Raw genomic sequence first — 17,437 nt, 5'->3', positions numbered from 1 at the left:
CTGGGGGTGTATTAAAACTTGATGCCACGCAGTCCAATGTGAAGACGTTTAACGCAACACAAGTTTGTGCAGTGTAAAGTGAAACGATTCTTTAAAGTTTGGAGCCGTCTAATGCATACTAAAACCATGTCGTGTGATTTGGAGCGGCGTATCAAAATTTGATGCCATGCAGCCAAATGTGAAACCGTTTAATGAAACACGAGTTTGACCTGTTATAGATTATGGATCAGTTTTTTATTGGAAAAAAAAAACATCTTGAAATTTGTCCTTAAACCAACTTTGTAGTACTATTCTTACATTTAATTTTAAACTGTTCTTGCGATTTATCTGAATATTAAAAGGGACCTTACTTTGGTGAAACTCTTTCTTCTTAGGTTAAGCATAATCAGAAGTAGGCCTTTTTTTTTTTTTTTTTGTTGTTTTCTGTTTTTTTTTGTTTTTTTTTTTGTTTTTTGGTTGGACAGGATCTTTTTCCATTTTTAAACAACATTTCATTTAAGTTGGAAAGTCAGTTTCCTGGACTTCATACGACCTGTTTGGGGATCCGAGCGAACATAGCAGATACTTGTGGATATAAATGCGCCTGCATATTTGATTGAACTCTTAACACCGAAAATCCCCCAGCGCTCCCTCAGATCCTCGGAGTCATCAGTTGACTGTTACATCGTCCCTTTCAACAAGCGAAAAACTTTTAGTGATAGAAGCTTTAGTACTATAGGGCCAAAGTTCTGGAACAATTTGCCGTTGAACATCAGACAAAGTTCTTCAATTGACTGCTTTAGGAAAAAGTTGAAAACGCATTTCTTCAGAGACTACTTTGCATTATTCTAAGTTTTGACTGAGTTTTAAACAGTGATGCTGGTGACAGTGATAGAAATTTAATGTTTGTCTGTGATAATTGTATGTTAGTAATATTTTAAAATATAGTATTATCATTGACTTTAAATTAATAATTGCTATTTTGATTCGTTTTAATTAATCTTATTTAAAATATTTTATATTTAATATTTTATTTCAACTTGTATTGTAAAACGCCATTGAATATGTTTTAAATGTAGAAATAGGCGTTTAAGCAAATAAACCAGTTTCAGTTTCAGTTTCATAAAGTTAATACTAGTATGAAATCAAGGAACGTGACTGTCCAACTTAAATGAACGACTGTTTAAAAACGATTTTCCGGCGCCACTCCCCTCCCACTCTCAATCTCTAACCTGCTCGCTTAGCTCAATTAGGGTGAGCTGAGCGCAGATGTACGGATCTTGGAGTCGCGAGTCCGATGCCCGGACTTGGCTATGTTCTCCGTGACGATTTGATAAAAGACATTGTGTCTCACATTATGCGGCCTCAGATTCATCAAAGACCTATAATATACATAATAGGTCTTTGGATTCATGTAGGGAAGTTGGCAGTTACCTGCTGAGGACAGGTGTGTACTGGTACAGAATCCAAGAACACTGGTTAGGTTAACTGCCTGTCATTACATAACTGTAATACTGCTGAAAAACGGCGTTAAACCAAAACCAATCAAACAACTCCCCTCTCCACCCCCATCCGGACCCCGAAAAAAGCAACAAAGAAACAAAAAATGTGAAGTACATGTAAGTTTGATATACTGTCTAAAAGCATAAACATGTAAACATAAATTTCATAGGATTAAAAATTAACTCAATTTTGTCATTATTTTTTCTTTTACTGAGTCTGTTTCACGAAGCATACTTCTTACAAAGCTTTAACTCAAGGGGCAGGACGTGAAGTGGTTGCACACTAGGTTCAAGCGAGCGAAATGGTTGCAAACTTACAAAATGGCGGATATTTTCTGAAATCATCGCGTGTTCACTTGTGTTTTTATCAGGTAGGTGGGTTTCTATGGTATTTTGAACTCACACACTCGGTTTTGCGTTTCAGGGTTGTATATTTCAAATATTGAAGTTATAAAATTGTCATGTCCATGTTTTGATATTTGAATTGCGTCGTTTCTTGCGTTTTTAACCTTCTAATAATCAAACTAGCCTCTTTTTGGGCCATTAAACGAGACAAAACAACTAATTATGAAGAATTCTATAAACGTTTGGCTCTGCATGTTTTCGGGATAGTGCTATACCCAAATAAATCTTGTTCAAGCTCTTTTTTGTTGCAAACTTGTACTTCAAGCAATTTCTGTTGCAAACTTTTTCTGAAAAAAAAAAATAGTATCCAACTAACAGAGAATATTTATTGTGTAACTGGTTGAAGAGGCAAATCATAAATTTCCTCAAAGTTGCAGATTGCGCGAAATTTCATAATTCTATTTCTAACCACGTAAAAAGACGTTTGGGCACAAAAGAGAGACTTATTTTTAGCTTTTTGTGATTTTGGAAGATCAGTGAAATAATATGGTCGATGTTTTGCTATGGTGTGTACTAGCCTTGTGTGTATCTTGCCCAAGAAATTACTTAATGCAAACTGTGTAGTCTGACAAGTTCTCGCCCAATTCTAAGTTCTCATCTCCATTGACTTGTATTTATAATTGACAGAAAATTTGTTAAAGATATTTTACATAAAAGAAATATTATAATCGAACTAATATGTAGCAAAATGTTTTAATTTCAATCGATCTGAAATCTACAGTATTGTATTTCCTTTTTCAATTCATTTTTCAGGCAAAAACGCAAGACTGAGACAGCGATGGGTATTCTCCTCTGGAATGTGGTATTTGCGAAAAGAAATCCTGTCACGGTTTGTGCTTCAAAGTCATTTGTCGTCACATGAACAACAAACTACCAGGATACATGATCTGTTCATAAAAACTGTTTTTCGTAAAATGTTAGTTTTGATAGAAAAAACAATAAAACAGTGATGTAATAACATAATGACATAAATGCATACGTTATGTTTCATTTCTAGATTAAATGTACAAAAATATATCCCAGTCTTAAGATATGATGCAAGATGTTTTGAACTCATTAGAAAGTTATAATAGTTGCTCATCCACCTGTGTAATCTTGTGTCGATATAACATGATCATAATACGAAACAAGGCTATTGAGTGTTGTTGATAAGATACATGTAAAATACCCCTTCCTTACGGACATGCGGCATAGTTCATATTTTGTTTCTGAAACATAAATCATCATCTTTGAATATCTTGTAAGTCATACTACTGTGTATCAAAACAATAAATAAATCGATACTAACACTAAAACACATGGACGCTGTTCAATGAAAGTAAAACTGAGATAAAATGTTTAACTCCTCTAAGTTACAGTGTAACATCTGCAGAAACATGATGGTAGTTCCCATCATTTTATCACGTGCTTAATTTTTGTCGTTTAAAGTTTCTAATTGGAAAATTGAATGGTTTTAAACAGAAAAAAAAAGTACCACAAACGACTTTGGAAAAGGCAAAACCCAAGTTGCACGGTATCCAAAAAGATGTAATCTTGGACACAAGCAACTTTATTAAGGCCAGGGTTTTTTCTTGCTGTTTTGGGAACATAGCCTATACCCCCAAAATTGGGAAATTTGATGCATAAATGTTACAGATTGGGAACTATTTTGTTCCATTATATAGTAAGGATGTGTTTAAGCTCTTTCTCATACACGTGTTCAACATTGTACAACCTCTTTAACATACTTCCATTACAAAATTGTCCATAATTTGGTCAATGTTTGTGCAATTTTGATGATTTTTTTTTTCAGAATGCAGATTGGGAATTTTTGCACTCATTTTGGGAAAAAAACATACTTTTTGGCATTGGGAATATAGCCCAATAACGGCTATAAAAACGGCCAAAAAAAATCCCTGAAGGCAAAATTGAAAACAGTAGAGTTGGCATTTAAATTTGTGGTGGCAATCAACAGACAAGAGGACCATGATGGTCCTGAATCGCTCACCTCTTCCAACATGACCCAGTTTTGAGTATGACGTCGTTTTTTCTATTATTTGACGTAGTGACCTAGTTTTTGAGCTCATGTGACCCAGTTTTGAACTTGACCTAGATATTATCAAGATAAAAATTCTGACCAATTTTCATGAAAATCCATTGAAAAATATGGTCTCTAGAGAGGTCACAATGTTTTTCTATTATCTGACCTATTGACCTAGTTTTCGAAGGTACGTGATCCTGTTTTCAACTTTACCTAGATATCATCAAGGTGAACATTCCCACTAATTTTCATGAAGATCTCATGAAAAATATGGCCTCTAGTGAGGTCACAAGGTTTTTCTATTTTTATACCTACTGGCCTAGTTTTTGATCACGTGACCCAGTTTCAAAACTGACCTAGATATCATCAAGGTGAACATTCAGATCAATTTCCATGAAGATCCATTGAAAAATATGGCCTCTAGAGAGGTCAAAAGATTTTAATAATTTTAGACCTACTGACATAGTTTTTGACCGCAGTTGACCCAGTTTCAAACTTGACCTAGATATCATCAAGATGAAAATTCAGACCAACTTCCATACAGATCCCATGAAAAGTATGGCCTCTAGAGAGGTCACAAGGTTTTTTTTATTATTTGCTCTACTGACCTAGTTTTTTAAGGCACGTGACCCAGTTTCAAACTTTACCTAGATATCATCAAGGTGAACATTCTGACCAATTTTTATGGACATCCATTCACAAGTATGGCCTCTAGAGAGGTCACAAAGCTTTTCTATTTTTAGACCTACTGACCTAGTTTTTGACCGCACATGACCCTGTTCCGAACTTGAGCTAGATATCATCAAGATGAACATTCAGACCCACTTACATACAGATCCCATGAAAAATATGGCCTTTAGAGAGGTCACAAGGTTTTTCTATTATCTGACCTACTGACCTAGTTTTTGAAGACACGTGACCCACTTTCAAACTTGACCTAGATATCATCAAAATGAACATTCAGGCCAACTTTCATACAGATCCCATGAAAAATATGGCCTTTAGAGAGGTCACAAGGTTTTTCTATTATTTGACCTACTGACCTAGATTCTGACGGCACGTGACCCAGTTTCAAATCTGATCTAGATATCAGCAAGGTGAACGTTCTGACAAATTTTCATGAAGATCTTGTGAAATATATGGCCTCTAGAGAGGTCACAAGGTCTTTCTATTTTTTGACCTACTAGTTTTTGACCGCACATGACCCAGTTTCGAACTTGACCTAGATATCATCAAGGTGAACGTTCTGACCAACTTTCATGAAGATCTCATGAAATATATGGCCTCTAGAGAGGTCACAAGGTTTTTCTATTTTTAGACCTATTGACCTAGTTTTTGATGGCACATGACCCAGTTTCGAACTTGACCTAGATATCATCAAGGTGAACGTTCTGACCAATTTTCATGAAGATCTTTAAAATATATGGCCTCTAGAGAGGTCACAAGGTTTTTCTATTTTTAGACCTACTGACCTAGTTTTTGAAGGCACGTGACCCAGTTTCGAACTTGACCTAGATATCATCAAGGTGAACGTTCTGACCAACTTTCATGAAGATCTTGTGAAATATATGGCCTCTAGAGAGGTCACAAGGTTTTTCTATTTTTAGACCTACTGACCTATTTTTTGATGGCACAAGACCCAGTTTCGAACTTGACCTAGATATCATCAAGGTGAACGTTCTGACCAATTTTCATGAAGATCTTGTGAAATATATGGCCTCTAGAGAGGTCACAAGGTTTTTCTATTTTTAGACCTACTGATCTAGTTTTTGACGGCATGTGACCCAGTTTCGAACTTGACCTAGATACCATCAAGGGGAACGTTCTGACCAATTTTCATGAAGATCTTGTGCAATATATGGCCTCTAGAGAGGTCACAAGGTTTTTCTATTTTTAGACCTACTGACCTAGTTTTTGATGGCACGTGACCCAGTTTCGAACTTGACCTAGATATCATCAAGATGAACATTCTGACCAACTTTCATAAAGATCCCATAAAATATGTGACCTCTAGAGTGGTCACAAGCAAAAGTTTACGCACGGACGGACGACGGACACCGCACAATCACTAAAGCTCACCTTGTCACTTTGTGACAGGTGAGCTAAAAACATCATAATTATGTTTGTTCATTTTCAGAGAAGACGGACTTAATCGCAGCCGAACATTTTTTTATTATAGTTTATCAATTTCAATCCACAGTATACAGGGTAAAGTTCTGTTGCGCTGTATTTTAATTTGTGAGTTCGCTCAAAACATATTCTTAGTGGACTCGTCAACTGTGTAATGTGACTTAACTGGTCGAACTCCTCTTGGTATATTATTCAATTTTCTTAAGGTTCCATACTTTGGTATGCTTCCTTTCCTTCAGTTAAACTCGTGATCTCTGCAATAAAAAGTAGCACTGGTAATTTGTGTAATATATTGCAATGTAATGCAAAATTAATATAATATAAAGAACTGAACATACAATACACTGTTGCACTTGACGCTTTTGTTTTGTTTCTAATAATTAAAATAAATTTTGCAAGTAAACGTCATTTCAATGTTTGTCCTTGCCACTCATTTCTGTAGCAATACTTATGTGTCTTCTGAAAGAAAACAACTGCATGTTAAAGTCGTTGTCTTTATAATGCGTATAGCTGGACAAGATCCAAAAGACAAAATGTACCTGTAGACAATGTCTCTGAAAGTTTAGTTTTATTTCTGCTTGCAATCTAGACAGCTGAATCTGTAAACAGATGTTAAAATTATGTAGGAACACTAACGCTAATCCTACAAGGTTTCAAGAAAACATGATAAGGTTTTTTTTATCAACAGTTACATTAAAATATCAAAGGGCCATTTGATGCTATGAAAATGTACGACCCTAAACAGAAAAGAAATGTACATGAGTTGCACAATGAACATTCTCTGATAGATGGACAATATTTTTTCAGAAAAAGTTTGCAACCGAAACTGCTTGAAGTACAAGTTTGCAACAAAAAAGAGCTTGAACAAAATTTATTCGGATATAGCACTATCCCGAAAACATGCAGAGCCAAACGTTTATAGAAATCTTCACAATTAGTTGTTTTGTCTCGTTTAAGGGCCCTAAAACAGGCTAGTTTGATTATTAAAATGTTAAAAACGGCAAGAAATGACGCAATTCAAATACCAAAACATGGACATGACAATTTCATAACTTCAATAACTTTGAGAATTCAAAATCTACAACGCTGAAATGCAAAACCGAGTGTGACGTAGAAATAGAACTGATGCATGCACATATCCATAGAGTTCAAAATATCACAGATACCCACTTACCCGATAAAAACAACAAGTGAACACGCGATGATTTCAGAAATTATCCCCCATTTTGTAATTTTGCAACCATTCGCTCGCTTGAACCAAGTGTGCAACCACTTCACATCCTGCCCCTTGTTAACTGAGAAGAAAGATGTTTCACAAAATAAGGTCCCTTTAAATATTTTTACCACAAGGTCAGTTTTAGAATAAATTTCAATATATTTTCATGTAAAAACAAGGAAGAATATCCAACAGGGAAAACCACGTTCGATATACACAGCCTCCCCAAAGGCACACACGGACAACACTCACATACCACACATACAAACAAAATAAACATACAAGGACAAAATAAACAAATACAGGAACACAGTGGGGCACTGCCTTGGAACGGTTAGTGGCAAAACCACCACTGAGGAGTTTAAAGCGGTTTATAGTGCACCTAGCCTCACTCTTAGCCCCATGTTATACCTAGCTGCCAGGTGAAACCCTAACATACGTTAAGGCAACAGAAGGAACGTATTGTAAAACTGATCCGGAATCAATATTTATGAAAGGTCAAACCTATGAACTGATAGTCTGATTAACCTTTTACAATGCATGTACTGGTGTTTCATTAAACGGTTTCACACTTGGCTGCATGGCATCCAATTTTGATACGCCGCTCCAAATCACACGACACGGTTTCAGTATGCATTAGACGGCGCCAAACTTTAATGAATCGTTTCACTTTACACTGCACGAACTCGTGTTGCGTTAAACGTCTTCACATTGGACTGCATGGCATCAAGTTTTTATACATCGCTCTCAATTACACAAAGCGGTGTCAATATGCATAAGACAGCGTCAAGTTGAAATGAATCATTTCAGCTTACACTGCACGTACTCATGTTGTGTTAAACGCCTTCACATTGAGCTGCATGGTTTCATGTTTTATTGGATGATTTCATATTACAGTGCATCGCAACAAGTTTTCCAATGCATCGTTCCATGTTTAAATGGATGGAATGAAGTTTTGTATTAAATGGTTTCAAAATACAATGCATTGAGTGTAAATATATTGGATGGGATGGAGTTTTGAACTAGACGACATTGAAATGTATTGCATTGACTGACTTGTTTATGAATAGATTGTATATTTCCTAATTTTGGCAGTAACCGCCGCCCATAGATGTGTTTCTATCTTTGAAAATATAACATTCTATCTTTATTGTATGATTTACATACTGAAGGTAATTTGTGACTTTCACTGTATTTTTCTAAAACATTGAAAAAATTTAAGTGATTGATGCAATGACATTGTCTGAAACTCCCTATTTGTTTTATCTTTGCTTTCTAAGTGAATTTTCATTTTAACCCACCATTTTGAAATAAAATGTAATTTCAAATGATTTCATACACCTGGTCTATGAACTGACTAACTGAAAAATCTTCAAATTCATGAACTGTATGTAGCCTCATCGGACCAATTCTTGTGTAACAGTATTTTTAGTTATTGACAGATCTGACAAGATGACCTTTGTAAATGACAGCCATGACCCCGAAGTCGTACTTGATAAGTAAAAACTTTTGATCGGTTTGAACCAACTCCCAAACGACCATTGCTAACAACTAACAATTGGACATAAATTTAAACATTTTATTTTAAAACAGAAAACATTTAACCACATTTAAAATGTTCACATAAATTTAAATAAATGCATTTAATTTATTTCACTGAGAAAAAAGTCTCTTAAAAGTTTATTAAAAAACTTACGCTTGTGTACACATAAGTCTCAACACCACTGATCCTCAGTATTAACACTGTGGTCAACAAAACTTTGGGACACTCAGTCTGGTCACTGAACAAATTTGGACATTTGTCACAACCTCAACAATGCTTGGTCACCTCACTCAATAAAAATCTATACTGGAAAAAAGTATATCATAAACCAGGGCCAAGTTTGAAAAGTCATAGGATGTTTTAAGGTACCGTGTTTTGGAATATCCAATGCAATTTAAGCAATACCCAATTCAAACTAATTATGTCAAGCGTTCTTCATCCAAAGCTATCAATGGTTTCTGGCTCATTTTAATTGACATCAACGACTGATTGGCATGCGGCAGCAGTTGAGTACCCTATGGGACTAAATGGCATGTTTATTGGATTGCTTTTATGACAAGTCGCTTGGGGAATTAAGGGATGTCGGGAATAGTATGGGATGTTGAACATACAACTCAAAGCCTTTAGGCATGTCACACACAACATGTGATTACAGCCAGTCAAGAACCCTACGATGGTTTAATTAAAGCTCCGGAGACTTCTAAGTGTTTGTGAGATTTTCCGGAGAAGTGTAAAAGTGAATCAATTTATCAGTTACACAAGAGGCAATTGTATTCACACAATCAGTGGCATGTTTTCTCTTTACGTCTTTGATACTTTGTCAACATGTAATTGTCAACATGTGCTACTGCAAAACAACATTTTGAAAACAAATTGATAAACAAAAGGATTAATTATCATTGCTACACGATTATATGATCTCCATGGCAAAAGAGGACTTGTTAGTTTCTTCTTTAGAATATTAGGCTAGTATAATATAAAACAAGAGCTGCTGTCGGAGGACAGCATTGCTCAACTTTTCAACAGCCTTGTCAATTGAATGAATACAAGTCTAACAAGAGTGGCAGACTGTCACAAAATACGCCCGTCATCGGCTTTGGCCTAATTCAAGGGCCATAATTCAAGATTGCCTGGCACAAATTTGTCTCGTTATCGAACTTGGCCGAGATATTATGCCCACAAACACTGTCACAAAGTTTGGTGAAGATCAGATGAAAACTCTTCAATTTTGGGCTAAATTTGCAGTTTTTCGAGTAATTCAAGGGCCGTAATTCAAGAGTGCCTGGGGTGATTTGCCTGGTTATCAAACGTGGCCTAGATATTATGCCCACAAACATTGTCACCAAGTTCGGTGAAGATCGGATGAAAACTATCTGACTTAGAGGGCGGACAAGGCTAAATTTGCAGATTTTGAGTAATTCAAGGGCCATAACCCACAAACATTGTCACCAAGTTTGGTGAAGAATGGATGAAAACTGTTCCACTTAGAGAGCAGACATGCTTTTGGACGCTGCCTGCCCACTACGGGTGTTCACATAATACGCCCCCCTCTTTCAGAGATGGCATACATGTCAAGTTTCCCGGATTGTCCGGGAGTCTCACGGATTTTTTGTCCATTTCCCGGACATACGGAAATCAATAATTTCTCCCGGAAATCCAAAATTCCAAGCTAATGCTTTCCTGTATCAAACTAAATCACTAATTACACACTGTGCCTGCAAAATTTTCACTCTACTGGTATACTGATAAGAGTTTAACAAGGTCACGCACTAATGACATTCTGCAAACAGGTGTACTGTGCTATTTTTAGATTGTGTTAATTGGCGAGTGGTGATACTGACATAATATGATGATAAGACAGGAACTTGTTTATTGAAGATTTAGTGTGAAAAGATATTTTTAAGGATACATTTGAAGAGATAAAAAGCCAGTCTTTATTGGAGAGATGGCAATAGCTACCACTGATGGCATAATTGAGAAAACAACTGCTACGATTTTGTATTTCATTTTGATGAGTAAAAAGTATTGTTCAGTGTAGATTAAAAATGGTGAAAAAGATTTATTTCCAATCTATGTTAGCTTCTGTTCATCTGCCAATTTCAGAAAAGCTCGCCGAATGGGCGTTTACATCAAACACTGGTAGTAAATGACGTAGGTGTCACGCTAGTTATCGGTGAGAGGTTAATTTGATCACACTTGTAGTTTGCTCCGCTTTAAAGTATTTTTCTATTGATCGTTACGGGTTAGTTACAAAAGCAAAATATCACTGGTATTTATTTCAAGATAGCTGCTCCGCTTTAAAGTATTTTTCTATTGATCGTTACGGGTTAGTTACAAAAGCAAAATATCACTGGTATTTATTTCAAGATAGCTCTGATTCTGCATAATAAATATATTCATGTGCAGCATATACACTTAAATCTATGTAGATTATAGATTTGAACATTGATGTGTATACATGTATTTATATAGCAACTCTCGAAATAACACAAAACTGCTACGCAGATTTTGTCTCGTAGGTTTCATGTATTTATTTTAAATTGATGTACATGTATCCAGTCTTCGTAAAATGTCCAGGAATGTCGGTCATGGAAAATATCGCATACTCGATGTTGTCTGTACACATTAAACTATAAGACTTATATTATTATATATTATATATATTATATCATCCATTTATTTATTTAAAACTACATGCAGTATCTTGTCGAAATTAAACTGGAAGTTTTGTCCCTACACTCGTGAACGTTTGGTAATACCTAGTACATGTATTAGTCAAAATAATTCGATGTTCAGATTGTTTTATAAATTTGTGACGGGCAATCTATGCGTCAAACTTTGAAGGACCAAAATAATGGAGGATAAATCACAGAACACAGTCATGTAAAGTTATTGGTTTTATCGTTTGTGCATATTAGTGTATTAGTGTGTCAGCACAGTAAACATTAATCGTGTACAGTACATACATAGGTTTAAATCACCAGAAAATTCGTAATGTTGGATATTCTTTGATAATTTTTACACAAGTCAATGAGGATTTGAATACCCTTTCGATGCATGTAAGTTTTATTTGAATTTATGGCCATTTCGTGAAATAATCGGCATTTAAACTTATAGCATGTAAAGCATCAGGCAGCGATGAAAATTTCATCGGAAATTTTTCAATTATTTTGGTCTTTCGAGTGTTTGACGCGAGTAGGGATATTGGCCATTTGAAAAAAAATCTTAGTATTTCCTAGGATCGCTTCAAATAAGTTGTACTATATCTAGTATTTGAAGTGCCCTTCTGTTTTAAAAGGCACATAGTTCTGTTGCAGCTTGTTGCAAATAATAGAACATTTGGCTGTTGTTACATAGGGAATGGAAATCTATGACCATGCACACGATTTTGTAATAAAAAGTTTATTGCGCAGGCGCCACTCGATGCATTGCTATTTTAACTGAACATGCTTTCAGGTTACTATAATACAATAGCACTAAGTCTAGTTCAGTAAGTCATTTCTTCTACACGTGTATCGGACCAAAACGCACGCTGAGTGCGACCGGGTAAATCGCGTGCAGTCTTAGAGCTTTTTATTTTTAGACTGCTTCGAAAATTGCTAAATGGTGCAGATATACACGCAGCCAATTTTCATTAAACATAATATATGTATATGCATTTCCTTTCCTTGGTATGAATTTACGCAACAATCGTCGGTAAAAAATACAAAGTGATGCGGTCATTATAATTATACGTTCATCTGAGTCTGATTACTACTGTCAGTCTCCCATTTTACCGATATTTTCTCTCGAACTGTAGAATACCAAACCAAAGAATTAACATTGATAAGAAAAGATTCCATATGAAAAGATATACATTATTTCATAGAAATTCGTCAAATAATTACTGCCTACTGAAGACATGTGGTATGCGATGTCATGAAAACTTTAGTCAAACAAAAAAAAGTAGAGATAAAAATAAGCTGTTAGTCGAACCCATCGACATAAATCTATTTGGAAGTTCTATGTCGACTTCAGTCTGGCATTACTGCAACTATGTACCCATGTTGTTTCTAGATTCCGAATTGTAGTAACCATCCATCATGTGATCGCCCTTGTACTCGAGTGGTTAGTCGCTGACTTGAAATCACTGTAATCTGTCAGGGATGGGTTCGAGCCTTGCTGCCGGCCATATCTCTTTATGTGCAAACGGTTGGCAGATTCTTACGGAGGATGGGAGCCTTGTACTGGTTCTTCCCAGGAGCGATGTTTAGGTAAACTGCCCACCCGACATACAGGAAGAACTGTTGAAAACAGGCGTTAAACCCAAGGAAAAAAAGAGAAGATTTTTCCGTTGTGAGCAAGTTTCTTGGCAAGGAAACTTACTTAGTCATGAATCCCGAATCAAGTTTTAATTCCCTATTATATAAAGTTAAATGAAGGAGTCCAGCACTTATTTTTGTTTGGGTTTAAACGTTGCATCGTCACATTTATAGGTCATAATTATGGCGACTTTCCAGCTTTGATGGTAGGAAGATCCAAGGTGCCCCGCCATGCATTATTTCGTCATGAGCGGACACCCGGGTAGAACCACCGACTTTCCATATGTAAGCCAGCTGAATGACTTCCTCACATGAAGAATTCAATGCCCCGAGTGAGACTCAAACCCACTTCCATAAGGGGGATGTGATCTGAAGTTGGCGACCTTAACCACTCGGCGTTTGATTTCATGGACTGAAAGTTGAAGCGATGATTAGGTGTAAATACATGTTCAATGTACAAAAATAAATGATTCCAGTTGATTCAATCACATGCTTACTAGATTCTCAAACACATAAAACTTTATTACCTTTATAACTTGAGTTTCGTATATAAACAGCGCATTTATGTTTAAATCAAATATTGTATTTTCACCATGAAAAGTCCATGACCTAGCGACAGAAATACACATGTTGTTTAGGACATGTGTAATTTTACATGTATAAAGACATCTTTTGATCTTAAAACTTATATGCACCCGCTGACTAAATTTGCATTTTGTAGTGAGTGATTTTTTTATGAATTTGTCACAATATTAAAGAAAATCTATTCTGTACCGTTCTGGATAGAGATTGTAAAAAATGTTTGACTTGAAACTGATTCTGAGACACGGCTAAAAACTGCAATATCATCAGTTTTTAAAAACCGTAAATACATTGCATAACTGACTTTTCAGTTTATCTGTTGTTTAGACAATTAACGGGAAAAACCCACATAATATTAAATCATATAAATGTACATAACTTGTCTCGCGTCTTGGGCGGAGTTTATGTAAATGACTGTTACAAAATTAGCTACTCACAATAAGAAAATCGATATCAGTCAGTCACTCCATGTGTATGGTGCAAACATTGAATCGGCGCACTATTCTGAAACTGGCAGTATATGCAACCAAACATTTCCTAAGAAACGTTCGTCAAAAAAATCTCCTGGATTTTCATCAAATATCCTGGATTTTCAACTGGAATATCCTGGAAAATTGTCCACGGAACTTGACATGTATGAGATGGGCATATAAAAAGGGGCATAATTTTGTCAAAAATGCAAAACAGGGTTATGGAACCTGCATAATGCTTATCAGCTCATGACAGTGGACAAGTGTGTGAAGTTTCAATCCATTCCAAATTACTGTAGCAGGTACTGAGATACCAGCTTACATATAAGAATTTAACCAAAAATTGCTAAGTTGAAAAAGGGGCATAATTTTGTAAAAATACAAAGAGATATCATGACAGTGAACAGGTGTGTGAAGTTTCAATCCTTTCCCATTAGTGGATACCGAGATACCAGCTTACATACAAAAACTTAACCAAAAATTGCTTGCTTACATACAAAAACTTAACCAAAAATTGCTAAGTGGAAAATGAAGCGTGGAAAATGGGTCATAATTTTGAAAAAATGCAAAGTAGAGTTATGGGACCTGCACAGGGCATGTCAGTTCATGATAGTAACAAGTGGTGGAGAGAGATTTATATGACTCCTTAAAAAATATGAACAGAATTTGAGAACGTGAAACTGGAAGCAAAACGTCTCCTGTTGAAAAACCTTTGATTTACAGAAGATAATTATAGCTAAAATTTACCAATAGCTATAGATAACAACTGTTGTTATCTTTACATATTTCGAGTTTCAATTTTTTTTTAAAATTCCCCAACAACAACGCAAATAATTTTCTTTATTCCACCAGCATGACATGATGAAAAAAAGACCAGCTTGCTGTGAGATTTTGCCTTATTTCATATAACATTCAAATTTGTATCACGATAAGGTGTTGTCATACCACAATATCCCATCCAAATGAATACCGTAAACGACGAAAGGAAATTAAAATACCATCAGTATCAAACCATATGGCTTAAAATGCCGCTAATTACTGAAAATTAACCCTGTTAAACTGTACATCTATACTTTTAACCAACCTAGACAGTTTCGTAATCTTAGACATATGCCTTTCGCGACGGTATTCTGATTTTCTGAAAATTATTTTTTCTACTTTCGCTTTCCCGCCACTGTCATAAAATACCATTTCCGGTTTCAAAGGTTAGCGGCCACCAATATTTTCGATTTTAGGTAGACATGTACCTCTGTTAGACTCTTCCACGCGTTTTTACTTCAAATTAACGACTCAGTACTGCTAGACAGATCTGTTAACAGATTAGTACCCCTGTATAACATTTTCTAAAATAAGAGAGCTGCCGAACAAACTTAGACCAAAATCTCACTACTGGGACCTAGTCGAACTAATCCGACATATATATTTGTTCAAAGAGCTATAAAAATAAATAGATTGGCAACTTGAAAGGCACATAGAGCAAATCTCGCCAACCTCCCGTGACAAAAAAAAAACGAGATCTCGTTTACCGAAAGTGGCGCTTTCTCCACGCGCCATTTTGTATGCGAAAGCAATTATTCATCGGTAAAATAATTATCACCGTATGACGACGCTTCTTTCGATGGCAAAAAGACGTGTACTACGTGTCTTAAGACCGTTTCTAATTAAACTAATTTTGTTTTAGAAGCTAACGTGTATTTTAAATGTAGTTTTAAAGGTACAAATTGTAACTCCATGCTCGCCGATGTTTGTTTTTTTTAGTAAGATAACGCCGAATCACGCTCTGACACGAGCTCACGCGAGATTACAGCCAGTTGCCATTCTGTGTATTTTATACTTCTTTGATTTGTTTTATATTGTAACGGTCAAACTGCGGTGGCTGCAAAAGTCAGAAATTAAAAAGCAGCCACTCAGCGACAGTAAGCTTGTCTATACTGGGACCTAGCCCCAATATCACGAAAAAAATGAGGAATTGCTTAGCTAACTCTGTTATTTTAAAATGCTTGTTTTTTGTTGTTTTTTCTTTTTTGTTTTGGTTTTTTTTTTTGGCCCTTTATGCGTCTTCAGTGTTGATTTTAATCTATACAAGAACCGTATATGACTATTTCATTGATCTAAACACAACAATTCTGAATGTTACAGAAAATGAAGTATAGAAATAATTAAGAAATGTACTTAAGGATGTACGAGCGAATTTTTTCTAACGTTAAGAAATTTTTCATACCCTGTGAGCTTGAAGAACATTAACTTCTAAGACAAACAAGAGCAGAAAAAACATAGGTCACCGAACTCGTTTTAATTTTATAGGGTATTTTCTTCACCCACTGGTTATACGCATTTCTGATATTTTGAAAAATTGAAAAAATGTTGGTACTTTATAAAACATATAATATCCTATTTAATCTTATAGGGATTTCAGGTCTTACAGGTTAATATGAATATATGGTGATGTCAGTATTATATAAGCATAAATGTCACTAAAAAATCTCTTTAATTTTTACATGTTGACATAATTACCCCACCCACTTTATTTTCAATGGAAAAAACGTATTTAGATCTACAAAAAAAATTCTGATGTTAAGATTTTCAAAATATTTTGCAGCATTAATGACACACAAAAATGCTTCAAAATTGAAAGAAAAAAAGTTGGGGTCACCGTGCATCTAAGAGATTTATTAAGAAAAAACTGTTAAAAAGTGGTGAATTTAGATATTTTTTGTTCTTTTTGTTTTAATTTATATTTTCTAGATAATATAAAGTGCTATCTTGAAAACTTTCATTTTCTTTAAAGCTTAACATTATGTATCAGTCAGAAAAATATCAAAACCAAACCTGATCTACTTTAATAGATATTTGAAATTACCTACCCCTACCCATTGTAAATCGTACGTCAATTTTCGGCAAATGCCAGCCAAAAATAAGGGTGAAAATTTTTTTTTCGCAAAACGCATAATATGTTTGGTTAAATGGTACATTATTAGCCATATTTTAATTAATTAGCATTAATTTTTGGCAAAACTTTTGTTAGAAAGCAATATTCGAAGAAACATTTTTCAAAATGGCGGATATCCTGAAAAAAAAAACGCTCGTACATCCTTAAGCAGTTTAAATTCTTATATCGTGCTTTAATAGAAATATGATATTTGCGTGACTGAAACAAGAACTGCAGACAAATACTATCAACCATAGTATAATTAAGCTATACGTACATTGGTACAGAAAGAAATAGACATTAAATGACAATAACATAAGAAATAACACGATTGTAAAATAACAGATTTCATCAACTGAT

At 35.1% G+C, this 17,437-nt stretch overlaps 1 protein-coding gene across 1 annotated transcript in view; it reads right to left on the bottom strand.

The window, feature by feature from the left end:
• Window positions 1-15,343, bottom strand: part of LOC123528452 (TPR and ankyrin repeat-containing protein 1-like) — a 153,863-nt gene extending 138,520 nt beyond the window's left edge. Inside the window, exon 1 of the mRNA XM_045308172.2 lies at window positions 15,233-15,343. The gene's annotated coding sequence lies outside the window, so the exon portion shown is untranslated. The remainder of the gene's footprint in view (window positions 1-15,232) is intronic.
• Window positions 15,344-17,437: the final 2,094 nt, after the last annotated feature.

The sequence above is a fragment of the Mercenaria mercenaria genome, chromosome 13 (genome assembly GCF_021730395.1).
Source record: "Mercenaria mercenaria strain notata chromosome 13, MADL_Memer_1, whole genome shotgun sequence".
In the NCBI taxonomy this organism is placed as follows: Eukaryota; Metazoa; Mollusca; class Bivalvia; order Venerida; family Veneridae; genus Mercenaria; species Mercenaria mercenaria.
The sequence above is the reverse complement of the archived record's forward strand: the minus strand, read 5'-3'. Positions and strand labels throughout refer to the sequence as shown.